This window comes from Canis lupus, chromosome 7, assembly GCF_011100685.1.
Source record: "Canis lupus familiaris isolate Mischka breed German Shepherd chromosome 7, alternate assembly UU_Cfam_GSD_1.0, whole genome shotgun sequence".
Classification (NCBI taxonomy): Eukaryota; Metazoa; Chordata; class Mammalia; order Carnivora; family Canidae; genus Canis; species Canis lupus.
The window spans coordinates 55,654,591-55,672,168 of NC_049228.1; the positions used below are offsets into that span (position 1 = coordinate 55,654,591).

Consider the following 17,578-nt stretch of genomic DNA (forward strand, 5'->3'; position numbering starts at 1 on the left):
ATTGGATCCTTCCTTAGGTTCCTCTGAGAGGGGGAAATGTGGAGGCCGAGAAAATTAAGGCCATTCCACCTCAAGTTTAGCTTTAGCACAAGTGCAGCCATCTTAGCTTCGGCAGCCATCTCAGGCCCCTGTGAACAAGAGCTGAACTCTACCCTACTTCAGTTACAGAAAAAAACCGCAGAACGCCCTTGACAGAAAGTCCCATATTGGAATGAAAATAGAACGTCCTTGACAGAAAGTCCCATATCAGAATGAAGACAGAGATTAAGAAACTCCCCCACCCTTTCCCCCATATCGGAATGAAGAAATTCTTCCACCCCTCCTGGAGGTCCCCTAGACCAGCCCATAAAAACCCAGCTGAAACCCACCTCGGGGTCCAAGTCCCTGCTCCACTGTGATGGGTATACTTGGACCCAAGCTCGAGCTTGCTAATAAACCCTCGTGTGCTTGCATCGGTGTTGGCTCCGTGGTGGTTTCTCGGATTCGCAATCTTGGGCACAACATTTCATAGCTGTTCTTTACCAGCTTGATTGTTACAAATTTATAAGCTTTAGTTAATATTGTTCTATTTCTTTAGTGTACATTATTATAGCTCTAGATGTTTATTATCAGCTCAAGTTTAAATGATGTACTTCTGATATTGAGACTGTGGGGAAATGAATATATACAAATTTTTGTATAATCTACTTTCTGTAAAAGACAAACATCTTTCAATTCCTCCCTGTTTGCCTATGACAGAATCTTGTTTGCTTACTTCAAATCTAGGTGCAAGATCCATCTACTAAATTGGCATACCTTGTTGAAGTGGGAATTAGAAGGGGGCTATTTTTATATAGTGTTTTTAAAAATTGTTTTATTAATATCATTCTGTCAAACACTTTAACACTAACATATGAATTAGTTGGTACCTACTGGCCCAGGTAAGCTATAATGTGGTTATATTTTGATAGATCAGTGGATGAGAATGCTTTGGAGGTTTGACAGTCTTATCATAAGGTTAATGAGTATTTTAAATGTAACAATTTCTTATAACATTGTTTAATGAGTAAGCTGGAGATGTACATACAAGTTTCTCTGGCTCTGTATTCTGTTAGGAACCTCTGAAACATTCCCAACTCTTAGAAAGACATATTTGAAAAATTCAGTTGGCTTTTTATTTCCTAGACAGATTTTAGACAATGAAAAAAATATAGCGTTGTTTGTCACAACTAATAGATTAAAATAAATTTATGCTTTTAAAAGTGTAGATATTTATAAATTTAAAAATATATAATGTTTATTATTATTCAATTAATACCTGCTTATTATAGATTTCTTGAAAAGCAAAAGAAAGAAAAAGAATAACATCCGGTTCTATAATCTAGAGACATCGATTAACAAAAATTACATATTGAGTATATGTGTTTCTTTAAAATCATTTCTTTTAAAACTTTTTTAAAAAAATATTTATTTATTCATGAGAGACACACACACAGAGAGAGAGAGAGGCAGAGACAAAAGGCAGAGGGAGAAAGCAGGGTCCATGCAGGGAGCCTGATGTGGGACTCCATACTCTGTCTCCAGGATCAGGCCCTGGGCTGAAGGCGGCGCTAAACCGCTGAGACACCGGGGCTGCCCTAAAATCATTTCTTAATATACTTCTTTTTCCAGTTTCCTTATTCCTAGTGTGCATTAATATTAAGTGTTCAGATAATTATTCATTTTGAAAGCTTTAGTTGGCAGCTCTGTGTTATATTCTATATTTTAATACCCCGATATATATTGTACCTTGAGAAAATGGAACAATACTTGAATATGCAAAGATTGAGACCTAGCTGAAGGCGTGCCAGACCTGCTGAGAGCTAATCATACCATGTGAAATAATAGTGAGCAGCTAGGCCTTTTCAAATGGCAAAAGAAACAGTCCAGAAGGCCAAAAGCTTTTCTATTTGCTTCCCGTTCAGTTATATCTCAACATACTGCAACATGGGGTACTCTGATCATGAACCTTCTTCTGTGAGATCCTGATGACATGAAGTGAGATATTAGACATTGGTCCATATATACTCTATGACTTATATACAGATCTATCTCCCAATTGAAATATGCATTTAACTTTAATCAATGTGGGCACAAAAGGAGATAATTTGGCACTTGAGGGCATGGATAAAATCCTCAGGGAGATAGAAACATTTCTGCCATGACAGAATAGGCAGTTTGGAAGATGATTAGAGATATATTTTCTTTATTAATCTCCTACTCACTATATCACATTTAAAGTAAACTTCTTTATGAAAATCATCTTTGAAGATAACTGCCTTATAAAATTGGGTGTTTCATTGCAAAGATACCGAAACATATCTGAATTAATAATCACATAATACTTCAGTTTGCATTTTAAGGCACATATCTAATCTCAAAACTCCGACTGAAAGATCCTCTGTTTTAGGTCAAATTTATTTAGTATCTATCTATCTATCTATCTATCTATCTATCTATCTATCTATCATCTATCTATATCTTAAAAATTTCTTAAGCAAACTATTAAATCTAATTGACAAGTGCTGTTTATTTCCCTATGAATTTTCTCCAGCTACAGTGATCTTTGCTTTAAGTGCTAAGTCACCAACAGTTATTGAACAATATACTGATTCATCAAGTATCTCCCTAAATGTTTGGAAAAACCAATGATACAGTGTATATTCACCAATACATGTATTGCTTCTGAATTTATTTTCAAATTTTGTGGATCTTATTTAAAAGGTAATACTAAAACCTTCTGTTATGAAAAGCCCCGGTCATAGCAATAAAATATTTTTGCTCAAGAAGAGAACGGATCCATATTGTAAACTATAGAAAACTGTAACTAGAAAAATTTCAATTAGAAAATAAAAATAGTTTCTTTTTTTTTTCTTTATCCACACCTAAGCAGTAATGTTTATGTCTTTCAAAATCTTGGCTCCTTTTGAAATCAAGGCAACAGTCCCCATTGACTTAGCTGCAGAAAAAGGCACACTTCACCGAGGATTGTTTTGCTCCAGTAAATAAACACTTGATTCAATTCTTCTAGGCTCTGAACAAAAATCAGTTTCTCTATGCAATTTTTAATCATGGTCACGGGTACCTCTCTGATGGCTGGGGGTGGGTCGGGGGTGGCAGGACACAGCCTGCTGACTGCGCCCCCACCCCGCAGCCCTCTCCCGTGGGAGGCCCGGGCCAGCGGAGCTGCTGACCTGGGAAAAGGCTGGGAGTCGCCTAGGGCCCCTGGGTGCACTAGCTGCCTTCTACTTTGTGGCTCCGAGGGAGTCTACCCTTAGCTCTCCAAGGCCAGGGCTGGGCAGGAAAACAGGGCGAGGACTCACTGGGGTGGGAGGTAAATTAGTCCTTGGAGCCGAGCCTAGGTGGGTGTGAAGGGGGCCTGGCCGCGGGAGGAGCGGGGCGGGCGCCTCGGCCCTGCCTTGGACCCGGGGATGGTTTGGGGTGCGGCAAGCATCCTTGGGGCTCTGGGCCCTTCGGGAGGTGGCCCGCACAGTCCCAGCGTCGCTTGGCGACCCCGCCCCGGTCGGGAGGAGAGAGCAGATGCCCGACCGGAGGTGCCGGAGAGGGCGGGGCGCTTGAGCATCCTCCCCCGCCCGCGGCTGTGGGGCCGGGCCGGCTGTCCAGCCCCGGTCGCCTGCGTCTTCCAAGGGCACCCCTGGGCCCCGCCCGGACCCGAGTTCTCGGATCCGCTCCAGCCCTCGCGCTCCGGGCCCTGGGGGCGGGAATGCCCGGGGGGCGTGGCCTGCCTGCCCCGGCGTTGCCCAGGCAACAGTGCAGCGGGCCGCGGGCGCTGCGGAGGCTGGAGCGCGGGGCAGGTGTGGTTGGAGGAGCAGCCGGAGCCGGCGCGAGGTCGGGGGAGGCGGGGCGGGCGGCGCGAGGGCGCCTTTCCCACCTCCTCCCCTCAGCGTTGCCATGGAGACTGCCGGGGCAGCCTCCCCTGGCCTGCCGCCGCCTTAGAAGCAGCAGCTACCGACCCGAGCCTTCCTGTGCCCGAGCGGCCTCTTGCGAGAACTCGAACCCAGCACCTGCCACGGCTCCTCCCCCGCAAACGGGACCGGAGAGGGCCCACTTCGACTTCCAAAATTCGCCGGGGTTCCTCCACCAGGCCTTTCTTTCTTTGGCTTTCCACCCAGAATTGTCTAGATCTCAGCGTTTGCTGCAATTAACGGTCGGTCCGGAGGAGGAAAAAGTGACTCCCTTTGTACCGTGCCACGCACCTCTTCTGTTGACAAACAGCTTATTTCACAGAACACTGTCCAGGACAAAATCTAAGTATCAACAGAAAGAGACTTAAAATTCTTTTAAAATTATAGTAGATATGCGAAATTCTTACTTTTCATTTATAGGATATGGATAGTATAGGAACACCCTTTTGCTGAAATTAACTGCTTTTTGACAAATGAGTGGAATGATTATGTGTTGGAGTATCTGGGGACATAATAGAGAAAGAATGAGCTGTTCAGAAGCTCCTTCCCTGTTTTTTTTTCCCCCCCAGCCCGTATGCCAATCCAGTGCTAAGATGTCTCATTTCTGGGCTCCATTCCATTCCGTGTTTGAGATCAGTGTTTCGCTTTGCAGGGGGGATTATTTTAGCATGGGTCTGCCCTTGAACTGGGGTGGGAGGTAAATTAAATACTCTAGAATATTTACACTTAGTTCAAGTTCAAGATTTAGTGCATGGATGCATCTCTACTGACTACAGACATGAATGCACTTAGCAAGAAGGACTCTCCCTGATTAGAGCAAGTTGAGGCATCTGTGATCTTGAATTGCCAGTGTACCCTGGCAGGCTCTGTGAACTGCTGTTGGTCTCAGCCCCTTGCTTCTCAAATTTCTTTTGTGTTTAATGTGTATATGGTACAGCTTTCATTCTCTGAAAGCACCCTGGTAGCTTTTGCTACTGATAATCATGAGTTTCCTTACATAGTTCTGCAATTTTGAATAGACTAGCCTTTTTAACTGACTTTAATACCACCTCTTTAGAAAATTCCAACAATGCAGGATAACTATGTCTTCCCTGAAGCTGATAGGTGAAGTACTTAATAATTTAGCTTTGCCACACTTTCTGTGTCATGGGGTTTTCAAAGCCACCAAAAAAGATTTTTATATAATCCAAACCTTGGGTAAAGCTAAGAATTTGAAACACATTTGTCTTCAATCTCCTAATCTAATTGGTTGCAGCCTCTGCCAGTGGCCACGAGGATTTCCTAAACATCAACCCTGAATCCCTGCTTTCATTTGTTATCCTACTTCTCCTGAAAACTTGACCTTCATTATTTAATTTCTCATCTTCCTGGAAAATCTGTCCCCATCTTCTCCTGGCACTTCTCTGATCTCTTTGAAGCCCTTTCCTCCTGCTTTTCATTTTTCCTCTTCCTTCTTTTATATTGCCTGTTGGGTCTTCTGCTGTATCCATTCTGCATATTTTCCTGGGCCTTCTTTTTCACATCCATAGCTTTATCTGCCCCTTTTCTCTATTGTCTTCTAAATTGATGTTATCGTGTCTGTGTTATCTTGCCGATTTTCCCCTGAATGCTAGACCCCCCTATTCCTACCTACTTCACGGATATTTCTACTGGTTTTTCCTTCAGGCATCTCAAATTCAGTCTCCTCCCCTTCATTGAACTATGTTCCTCTTCAAAACTTGCTTCTTCTCCTGTATTTCATATCTCAGTTAATGACCTTACTATCCCCCGTTACCCAAGATAAGAAACATGGAGCCATTTATTGATTCTTGATTCATCTCATCAGATTTCTTATTGATATCTAGCATGTGCCAGGCACACTATCATGAACTTAATTCTGGTGGGTAAGATAGATGAATACATTTATGACTAAATAATAAAATTACAGCTTTTTAGAAAGTCGGCTACAGAAGTAACTAGGGTGCTATATGATAAAAAAAAAATTCTTATGTGGAGATGAGGATGAGAATAAGCCAAACATTTAAGTTTTTGGAGAAAGAACAGGTCAGGCAGAGAGAATAGTAATCACCAAGAACCTGTGGTAGAGAAGGGCTTCTGGTATTCAAGGGATTGACATAAAAATCAATGTGCATGGTGAGAAGGAAATTGGGGGGGCTGGGTGAGGGTGGAAAGGGAAGCAGAGGTCAGATTTTGTAGGATTTGGTGGGCCCTAATGAAGAGTTTTATCCTGTGTGCAGTGGGAAGCCATGAAATGTTTTTAAAGAAGAGTGGCATGAGCTATTTTATAATTTAAAAAGATCATTCTGGCTGTGGGGTGGAGAACGAATTAGAGAAGGTGACAGTTTAGAGATGGAGAGGAAATTAAAGACAATAGAAGTATTAGTGATTAGAAGATTAGTGATAACAGAGGAAGCTGGATAGAAGTGGAGAGGGAGAAAAGTGAACTGACATGAAGTAATTTCAATTGTGTTTGTCCCTCAGATTGGGTCTCAATTTCGTTTCTATCCTTAGGGTACATTATGTCCTATAGGACTTTCCACATCTGGGTACTTACTACTAAATCCTAATTATTATGATTCGTATTATTTTATGGCCTTAGCTGTAAATAATTGTTGCATGATAGCTGGCAAGGAGAATGTAGAGAACAATTAGGTAAGAAAGAAGCTCTAGAGTCAAGCTGCCTTGGTTCATGTCCAAGGTCCATGACTTACTAGCTCTGTCACATTGAGCAAATTGCTTAAGCTTTCTGCCATAGAATAGTAATAATAGTGTAATACTTATTTTCAGGACTCTACAGGGATCAAATAATGCATATAACACACAGTGTATGTAAGTGCTCAATAAATGTTAAGATGATAATGTTGGGCCTGATGATAATGATAGAGGACTTAACATCTCATTCAAATAAGAGTTTTTATGAAATCACTTAAGGGAAGTTCTGCATCCTTTACTTCTTAGTTATAATAGTGTTAAGAACCAGGAAAGGAAAGACATTATGGCTAATCTGAGGGTAGGAAGAAATGGAGGATGTTTTGACAATCTAGGGTTGCTACTCCTCAAATATCCTTCTTGGGAAAATTTTCTTTCAGGAGTTTTCTGTTCCTTTCTGATTTTTTACAATATCAGTTTCCTTAAGCCCATGTTTTGTCTTTTATTTTTTCATTGAGTGATCTTGAAAAGAAATGAATATGGAGTTGTTAATCACGGTGAGAATGATAAAAAGCCTTTGAGTTGGGAGAAATTGGGCCTTGCTGCTACTTGGTGTGATCATTATAGTTAAAAACCTAATTCCAAAGTAAACACTCTTCAGTGATTCAGAACTCTCATTTTCCTAAGTTCCCATCTGCCAATAATGACTGCATTTTATTAGTATTCACTGTCCTTCATAAATGGCCCATGTCTCATATTTTTAAAATCAGTTAGCAAGTCTCAGTATTGAATAGATGAATTATTCTTTTATAAAATATCTCTCATCTTTTTCCTCTTTATTATTGTTCCCCTTTGTCTAAACTAGGCTCTCATTATATTTACCATTATCAGGAAATTTATACAGTATCCTTTTAACATTTTTCGGCCTGACTCTTTCATATTCATGGCAGATGAATTTTCTCAAAACAAGGAACTATTCTTGCCACTCTCTCATTCAAAAAATTCAAAAGCTGTTCACTGAGAAGAAAGTTGCAAACTGGCAAAGGATTCATATTCAGGCTATCTATAGAGCTTCTATAAGTTAAAAAGACCACCCAGTAAAAAACTGGAAAGCAGTTAGGAGACATAGTAAACAAGAGTAGTTCTCCAAATAACTAATAAATGTAAGAAAGGGTTCTTAACCTCAATAGTCATCAAACAAATGAAAATTAAAACTACTAGAGTAGTCTGCAGACAAATGAAAATCACAACTGCCAGAATGGCTAAAATGAAAAAATAATGATATTCCCATGTGTTGGTAAGAATGTAATGTAAATAGAATGCTCCTATACTTCCAGGGGAACAATAAATGCTGCAGATACTTGGGAAAAACTATTTAGCATGATCTACAAAAGTTGAACGCAAGTATACTCTGTATTCAATTCTGTTCCTCCGGGGTATAGCCAAAAGAAATGAGTAATGGGTACACCAAAAAACACAAGGCAAACTATTATAGTGGAATTATTTTAAATAGCTGAAAACTGGAAACAACTCTAATGTTTATCTTGAAGACAATGGCTAAATAAATTATGGCATGTTCCCACACTCTTGGTCGAACTTTATTTTTTTTTAATTTATTTTTTATTGGTGTTCAATTTACTAACATACAGAATAACCCCCAGTGCCCTCACCCATTCACTCCCACCCCCCGCCCTCCTCCCCTTCTACCACCCCTAGTTCGTTTCCCAGAGTTAGCAGTCTTTACGTTCTGTCTCCCTTTCTGATATTTCCCACACATTTCTTCTCCCTTCCCTTATATTCCCTTTCACTATTATTTATATTCCCCAAATGAATGGTCGAACTTTAAGGTGGTATAGCCACTCTGGAAAACAGTGTGGAGGTTCCTTTAAAAAGCTGAAAATAGAGCTACCCCATGACACAGCAATTGCACTACTAGGTATTTATCCCAAAGATACAAATGTAGTGATCTGAGGGGACACCTGCACCCCAATATTTATGGCAGCAATGCCCATAATATCCAAATTATGGAAAGAGTTCAGATGTCCATTGACAGATGAATGGATAAAAAGATGTGAGATCTATCTATCTATCTACCTATCAATCATCTATCTGGATACACACACACATACACTGGAATATTAGTCATCAAAAAAATATAATCTTACTATTTGCAATGATGTGGATGGAACTAAAGGGTATTATTCCAAGTGAAATAAGTCAATCAGAGAACGAAAATTATATGATTTCACTCATATGTAGAACTGGAGAAACAAAACAGAGGAACACAGAGGAAGAGAGGGAAAAATAAATAAGATGAAATCAGAAAGGGAAACAAACCATAAGAGACTCTTAACCTTAGGAGGGTTGCTGGAGGGGAGGGGAGTGTGGGGATGGGGTAACTGAGTGATGGACATTAAGGAGGGCATGGGATATAATGAGCACTAGGTATTATAGAAGACTGAATCACTGAACTCTACCTCTGAAACTAGTAATACACTTGATGTTAAATTAGTTGAATTTAAATTAAAAATATGGCATGTTCTATAATGGAATACTGTGCAGCAGTAAAACATTTAAAAATCCTGCTATATACTACATATATGAATCCCACAAACATAATGGCATGGTAAGATAGGCAACACTAGCCTATATAGAGAAGTTAGGTGGTGGTTATCTTTGGGTAGGTGAGCAAGGTTGATGATTGGGAAGGGCAGGAAGATGCTGGTGGGAGTGCTGGAATTTAAATTTCTTGAGCTGAGTGATTCTGACGTGTACATTTGTATAAATTTAGCAGGCTGTACATTTATGATATGTGCATTTTGACTCAATGCTGTACTTCAATAAAAATGTTTATTTTAAAAAGGGCTTCTGATTAACTACTGTATTAGGTTACCTTCTCCAGATGGGCGTTCAAGCCTTCCACAGTTGGGCTTTATACCTACTTCTCCAGTTGTTTCCTTGTTACATCTTGGCACATGTCCTGTTTCTGTCAGGTCTGACTAGTTAATGAGGCAGAGGCTTCCACTTTTTCATATTCATTGCTTTTTTTTTTCTTTTTAAAAATAGAATCATCTTAATTTCAGCAGGACATCTGACTGTCTTTAACCAGTTTGCTGACTACATTTTCTAGCTTTCTTTGCCTCAAAGTGTGGTTCTGTGATTAAGTTTGGACCAATGCTGGATGATCAGACATGATGAGTGCAACTTGTTTCTTATACTTTTTCTTTCAGTTTTACTTCTGACTGGAAACTAATGAAATCTAGAGAATCCTTGGAAATCACATGTTTCTGATGGCAAAACTACTATGCTCACCAGCCCACTCAACTGTTAGATGGGAGGGAAATACATTTCTATTTAAGTTACAAAATTTGAAATCTCTTTATTATAATATAGTCTCTGTCTTAGCACACTTAATATTTTATAAACATTGTGATTCATATATGCCTCTATGTTTAGTGAGGCTAGTTTTTCCAAAGATGCCCTGACCCTAGGTTTCTTCTACTGAAAGGATCTCCAGGCTGTGCCATATTCATTATTTGTTCTCTTGCAGTGCATTCCATGTCCTATATACATGATCATGGAGAATGTATTAATTTATCTGAGCCCCATATTCCTTACCTGTGAAATGAGAATGATGGATAGCTATCATGATGATTAAAAGGTATAAAATATGTGAACTGTTTAGCACAGTGTGGAATACAAATGAAGCACTCAACAAATATAAGCTTATTTTCACACAGTAGTTTTAATACACATCATGACATTATAGAATTAAGCAAAGGCGTAACATCAAAGATCAATATGTATTAGAGGTAGATATCCAAGTTAAGGATTTTTATTACAAGATTTTATTTATTTATTCATGAGAAACACTGAGAGAGAGAGAGGCAGAGACATAGGCAGAGGGGCCTGAAGTTTCCCCATCCAAAAATTGGTTACCAGTTATCAGAGTATCTGATGCAGGTGCTCATGGCTCCTGAGAATTCCTCAGCTGGGGTAATGGGGTCGTACTATGAATCCCTCACTACAAAATGACTTGAGTCCAGCGAAATCTCATTAGGGTTAAGAACATTTTCAGGGATCCTTAATACTTTGATTTTTGTTTTCGGAAATTGGATTTTATTTTATTTTATCTTATAATTTCAGTTCATCTAAATTTTGTGTTCTGTACATGTGATGTTTGACTGTACCATTGACTGTTATGGAAGTTCAGCGTTGTACATCTCTCTTTACACTGTGGTGTACTTAACTTGTGGATTTTTTATACTAAAAATGTAGAATAAAGACTATTTTGAAGATCTGAATAAAGTGATGAAGTTGCATTAAAAAAAAAAAAAAAAAGGCTCCTGCAGGCTCCTGCAGGGAGCCTGATATGGGGACTTGATCCAGGAGAGCCTGGGATCACGACCTGAGCCAAACGGAGACGCTCAACCACTGAGCCACTCAGACATCCCTCTTAAGTTAAGGATTTTAAAAACCAGCTCATCTTGCTTTATGATTCAAGACCTTCTAGAAATTTGGGATTATTTCATAAATATTGGAAGTAGTACAACGTGAACATAAATATACCCTGTAACTAAACGTTTCTATTCTTAGTTATGTGTCCAAAAGAAATAAGTACATGGGTATGCTAAAAATGTGAACAAAATATTCACAATAGCATTATTATTATTTTTTAAGATTTTATTTATTTATTCATGAGAGACACAGAGAGGCAGAAACACAGGCAGAAGGAGAAGCAGGCTCCTTGCATTGAGCCCAATGTGGGACTCAATCCTGGGACTCCCAAGATCATGCCCTGGGCCGAAGGCAGGCACTAAACCACTGAGCCACCCAGGGATCTCACAGTAGCATTATTTTTTTTTTTTAGTAGCATTATTCTTAATAAACAAATGGAAATAACTTGTTTCTTAGATGTAGGAGCAAAATTAATCCTTAACTTTAGCGTTTATCCTTTAACTGTTCCATGCTTCTTAAATATTGGGGGTCATAACTACTGACTATTGACTCCTTAAGGATCTGACTTATCTATCAAAAAAGTGCTTTGGGAAAAATTACTAAAATAACTCAAATGTTATGAATAAATTATGCTTACAATTTTAGTATTTCCTTTCTAGAATTATCTAGCAATTTTCTTGGTTCTAAAGTACTTCCTTTAAGTTCCCTTAATGAGGATGGTAAATGTTTTTAGTTTTTGTTTCAAAATTCATTCTTGAATGATAATTTACTTGATTATACAGTTCTAGAGTAATATATATTTTTACCCTTAGGGCCATGAAACTATTATTCTACTGTCTTTTGGGTTTGTGATTATTGAGAACTTTGCAGTCAGACAAATAGCTGGTCTTTGAGAGTAATCTGTTTTATCTTTCTGGCTACTTGTTAGGGTGGTCAGTCTATGGATATCAGCAGTTTAAGTGAGATGCAGTCAAGGGTGGATTTTTAAAAAACAAAATTATCCTGTTTGGAATTAATCATATTTCTTAAATCTGAATAACTCTGTCTAAATAACTACCAGTTTCTCTCCGTTGCCTTCCCAAAGGTGAGACTTTTTTTTTTCCTCAATAAAGAGATAAAGGAAAGTAAGACAAGTTACCTTGTCATCCCTGTTTTCAAATGGGCAGATTTTTTTCATATTCCATTTTTTCAATACATATGTTGACCTTGTTTTGAGGGTCTTGTTTTCATGTGGAGGTTTCTGTTTCAAGTCTTATGGCCTATTGCACACATGCCCTAGAAAGTTGCTGTATTTTGAGAGCTTTGTATTTATTTTATTTTTATTTGTTTTTAAAGTTTTTACTTTAATTTCAGGTAGGTAACATACAGTGTTATATTACTATAATATAGTGATTCAAAATTTCGTACATCATCCAGTGCTCATTGCAATGAGTACACTTTTTTTTTTAAGATTTTATTTATTTATTCATGAGACACACACAGAGAGAGAGAGAGAGAGAGAGAGGCAGAGACAAAGGCAGAGGGAGAAGCAGGCTCCATGTAGGGAGCCTGACGTGGGACTCGATCTCCAGGATCAGGCCCTGGGCTGAAAGTGGCGCTAAACCGCTGAGCCACCTCGGCTGCCCATGAGGGCACTTCTTAATCCTTATCACCTATCTCACCTATCACCCAACCACCCTCCCCTCTAGTAACCATCCATTTGTTCTTTATAGTTAAGAGTCAGTTTTTTTGGGTTGTCTTTTTTTTTTTTTCTTTTTTCACTTGTTTTGTTTCTTAAATTACACATATTGAGTAAAATCATAAGGTATTTGTCTTTCTCTGACCGGCTTATTTCTCTTCCCATTATACTCTCTAGATCCATCAACATTGTTGAGAATGGCAAGCTTTTATTCCTTTTTTATGAGTGGATAATATTCCATTATACACGTATACCACATCTTCTTTATCCATTCATCCATCAATATATAATTCGCACTGCCCCCATAGCTTAGGTATTGTAAATAATGCTGCAGTAAACATAGAGGTGCATGTATCTTTTAGAATTAGTGTTTTTGTTTTCTATCGGTAAATGCCCAGTAGTGCAATTACTGGATTATAGGGTAGTTCTATCTTTAATTTTTTGAGGAACCTCCATACTGTTTTCCCCAGTGGCTGCCCCAGTTTGTGTTCTGAGAGCTCTGCATTTTACTATGTGGTTGCTATTAATCCTCTTATTTTATAGTGGAAAGTCTTTTTTTTTTTTTTAAATATTAATGAAAGTGAATGGCAAATTTTCATTTTTCAGTATGAATTGTTCTAAAATATGAAGAAGTTTTTTTAGAAATACATGCAATTAAAAGAGATGGAATAGATTTTATTTTTTAATTTTTTGTGTATTTTCAGTTATTATTATTTTTTTTAATTGACCAAGGCTTCTTTACAAAAAAATGCCTCAAGCTGGTTTTTGGGCCACTTAAATAACTTTCCATAGTGGTTACACAAGGAAATAAGGCTTTCACTCACTTTAACTTTTTTCCCTTTTAAATAGATTTTATTTTTAAGATCAATTGCAAGCTTAAGTTTGTGGCAATATGGAACAAAACTACAGATTTTTACATATATGCCCTGCCCTCACACATGGATAAGCCACCCTCATTATCAAATTCTTACACAAGCTGGTGCATTTGTTACCATTAGTAAACCTACACTGATATACCATTATCATCCAAAGCCCATAATTTACATTAAGATTCACTCTTTGTGTATATTCCATGGGTTGACAAATGTATAATGACATGTAATACTATTACAATATTATAAAGAATAGTTGTGCTGCTCTAAAAATTCTCTATGCTTCACCTATTTATCCCTTCTGCTTTACTTCTGGCAACTAGTCTTCATGATGGCTACGTCTCCATAATTTTGCCTTTTCCAGAATATTCATATATCTGTAATCATACAGTATGTGCCCTTTTCAGATTGTCTTACTTCACTTAGTAATATGCATTTGAGTTCCTTCAGGTCTTTTCATGGCTTTTTAGCTCATTCATTTTAGCAGTGGATGTACTACAATTTATTATCCATTCACCTACTGAAGGCTATCTTGGTTGCTTCCAAGTTTTGGCAATTATGAACAAAACTGCTATAAACTTCCGTGTGCAGGTTTTTGTGTAGACATAAGTTTTCAACTCCCTTGGATAAATACCAAGGAGCACAACTGCTGGATCATATGGTAAGAGAATGTTTAGTTTTGTAAGAAACTGCCAAACTGTCTTCCTAAGAGGCTGTACCATGTTGCATTCCTGCCAGCAGTGAATGAGAGGTCCTGTTGTTGCACATCCTTGCTAGCATTTGGTGTTGTCAGCATACTGAATTTATGCCACTCTAATATGTGTGTAGTGGTATCTTCTTATTTTAATTTGCATTTTACTAATGGCATATGATATGGAACATTTTTTTTCATAAGCTTGCTTTCTCTCTGTACATCTTCTTTGATGAGGCATCTGTTTAGATCTTTTGCCCATTTTTAAATCAGGTTGTTCGTTTTCTTATTGTTGAACTTTAAGAGTTCTTTGTGTATTTTGAATAACGATCTTTTATCAGATAGGTCTTTTGCAAATATTTTCTTTCCATTTGTGACTTGTCTTCTCAATCTCTCGACAGTGTCTTTCATAGAACAGAAGTTTTTAATAATGATTCCAGCTTATCAATTATTTCTTTCATCAATAGTACCTTGGGTGTTGTACCAAAAATCATCACCATGCCTAAGGTCATCTAAATTTCTCCCTATATTATCTTCTAGGAGTTTTTATAGTTTTGAGTTTTACATTTAAGTCTATGACCCATTTTGAGTTATTTTTTCTGAAGATTATATGCTGTCTGCCTAGATTAAGTTTTTTTTTCTTTTTGTATGTGGATGTCCAGTTGCTCCAGCACTACTTGTTGAAAAGACAATCTCTTTTTTCCACTGAGATTTCTAAGGTGTTATTTATTTATTTGAGAGAGAGAGGGAGAGAAAGAGAGAGAGAGAGAGAAAGAGAGTGTACTCATATGCGTGTGAGCTGGGGGAAGGACAGAGGCAGAGGGAGAGAATCTCAAGCAGACTTTATACTGAGTGTGGAGCATGATTCAGGGCTCAATCTCATGACCCTGGATCATGACCTGAGACAAAACTATGAGTCAGAGACTCAACCAACTGAGCAACCCATGCATCCTGGCTATTTTTATTTTGTTGTATTGCCTTTGTGTCTTTATCAAAGATCGGTTAACTATATTTATGTGGGTTTGCTTCTATACTTCATCTTTTCATCTTTTGTTTTATTGATTTATTTGCCTGTTCTATAGCCACCGTGACACTGTTTTGATTACTGTAGCTTTATATTAAGTCTTGAAGTGTCAGTCTGTTGACTTTGTTCTTCATTAATATTGTGTTGACTCTTCTGGGTGCCTTTTACTCTTTTTTCTCTCATTTTTTTAATGGAACTATCCCAAAATTCCATTCTTCATGTTATAGGCTTAGTCAGATATTTGAAGGATACACGTTATAATAAATTCACAACTAATCTTTGTTGAGTGCTTATTAAATTCTATGCAACGTTCAAGTAATCCTGAAATCAAGCCAAACAGATAAATGCTATAATTATCTTCATGTTATAGATAAGGAAATCAAGGCCCAGAGAAATGTAAAGGAATTTCCCAAGGAACTTAGGAAGTAAATGGAATATGGTAGTTTGCCTCATAACGTATCACTTCCCAGTACCTACAAGTCCTGTTTGGCAAAGAGATTCTACAAACATCTAGGTTAGAGAGACACAAATTGTATTCTAATTGAATGATTACTGATCAAGTATTATCTACCAAGGACTACTCTAGGTATGGCAATTTCAAAATAATTATCACCAAGCAACTTCTCTTGAGTTCATTTTGCAAAGTAAAGATCTTACAGTGAAGAGATCATTTAAAGTACAACATAGTAGCTATTTTCATAATAGCACCAAACTAGAATCAACCTAAATGCCCATCAACTGGAAAATGGACAAATTGTGGCTTAGCTATGCAATGGAATACTATTCGGTAATAAAAAGAAGGCACTGCAGACAAATGCATGAATAAATCTCTATTATGCTAAATGAAAGAGGTGAGACACAAGTACACATCTATAATCCCACTTAGATAAATATTGGGAACAGGCAAATAGTAACCTCTGGTGACTGAAATCATTGGTCATTATTTTGAAGAAGTTGACAAAGAAGTATGAAAGAACTATCTGGAGTGATGGAAATGTTTGTTATTTGATGCATTTGCCTAAACATGCTGAATAGTATACTTATGATCTGAGCATTTCACTGTATATAAATTATAAAAAAGAAAAAGTGAACAAAAATAGCATATGAAATGCTAAAAACAGGAACGAACAGAGAGATATAGGTAACTTAGCTTTAAGGAATCAAGGAAAGCTTCCTGGAAGACTGGACATGTGACACGGGTTTTGAAGGGTGGACAGGAATTTGCTAGCTGAAGAAAGACATTCTAGGAAGAAATCAGAAAATGTTATTCATATATTAATTTATTCATTTTTCTGCTCAAAATTATAGTCCATTCATTCTCTGCTTGGTTCAATTTTAGGTCTTTGTAGGGAAAATCAAATGCAGACTTTGCCCACAGAAAGCTTAGATTCTAATGAAGAAATCATTAGTTATGAGTTTTACAGAATTTTCAGGAAAAGTTGAGAAGTTCAATGTTATGTGAATGTGTTGAAATGACAGGACATAGGTGAGTAGTGGTTAAGTAAATTGGGACTAGATTAAGAAATTAAAGTGAATAATAAATTCAAAACTTTGAATTGTCTTACAGGCATAAAAATCAAGTAGAAATTTATAAATCATAAGTTGAAGTGATTATAGTTTTTAAAGCAAGATTATTTTAGCAGTTTGAATATAGACTGGAATGGGGAGAAATTAATAGAAAAATGATAAAAATAATATTGTTTCCATAGTTTATGCCAGAGTTGGCAGAAACTTAGTACATGTGCCATCTCAGATTTTTGAACCAATACTAACCCATAAAGGTACTCTTTCTCATGAAGCCAAAACAAGGCTCTACATATGAGTAGCCACTATCAGAAACAGATTTGACACATGTAATGAAACCTATTTGCAATCTCTGTTTTAGGCTCCCAAAGTCGTTTCCTGGGCTAGTAAATCAGGAGTCTAGTAGAGTAGGTGGGGTACGGAGTAGATTGGAAAGCCAGTCCAGAAGTAGAATTATCTGATTACTGCATAGTATCATGATTCCGAATTTTTAGACGCTGAATCTAGGTAAAAATACCACTAAACAAAATCATCAACATAATAATAGTAATAATAGTAATGAAGGATATAAAATGTGTTTGGATTCTTGGGGAAGTATGACACCAAAATTTTGACAAAGGTCTCATTTATACATCTCACTAGCTACACCTGCACACTTTTCAGTGGATCTCTTGTAACTCTTCTGATCAAATTAGAAACGAAGAATGTTTTTTTCTAAGCTCTAAGTCCTTTCTTTGT

At 37.6% G+C, this 17,578-nt stretch overlaps 1 protein-coding gene across 12 annotated transcripts in view; it reads left to right on the top strand.

Annotated features, from left to right (window-relative positions):
* The window catches only part of NOL4 (nucleolar protein 4), a 521,655-nt gene that overhangs the window by 195,434 nt on the left and 308,643 nt on the right, over positions 1-17,578 (top strand). The window contains exon 1 of one of the 12 annotated variants that reach the window (XM_038543564.1): positions 3,969-4,186. The exons of 10 other annotated variants lie outside the window; for them this stretch is intronic. The gene's annotated coding sequence lies outside the window, so the exon portion shown is untranslated. Of the gene's footprint in view, positions 1-3,968; positions 4,187-16,649; positions 16,803-17,578 lie in introns of those variants that run through there. One more of the 12 variants, XM_038543562.1, reaches the window with a different exon arrangement.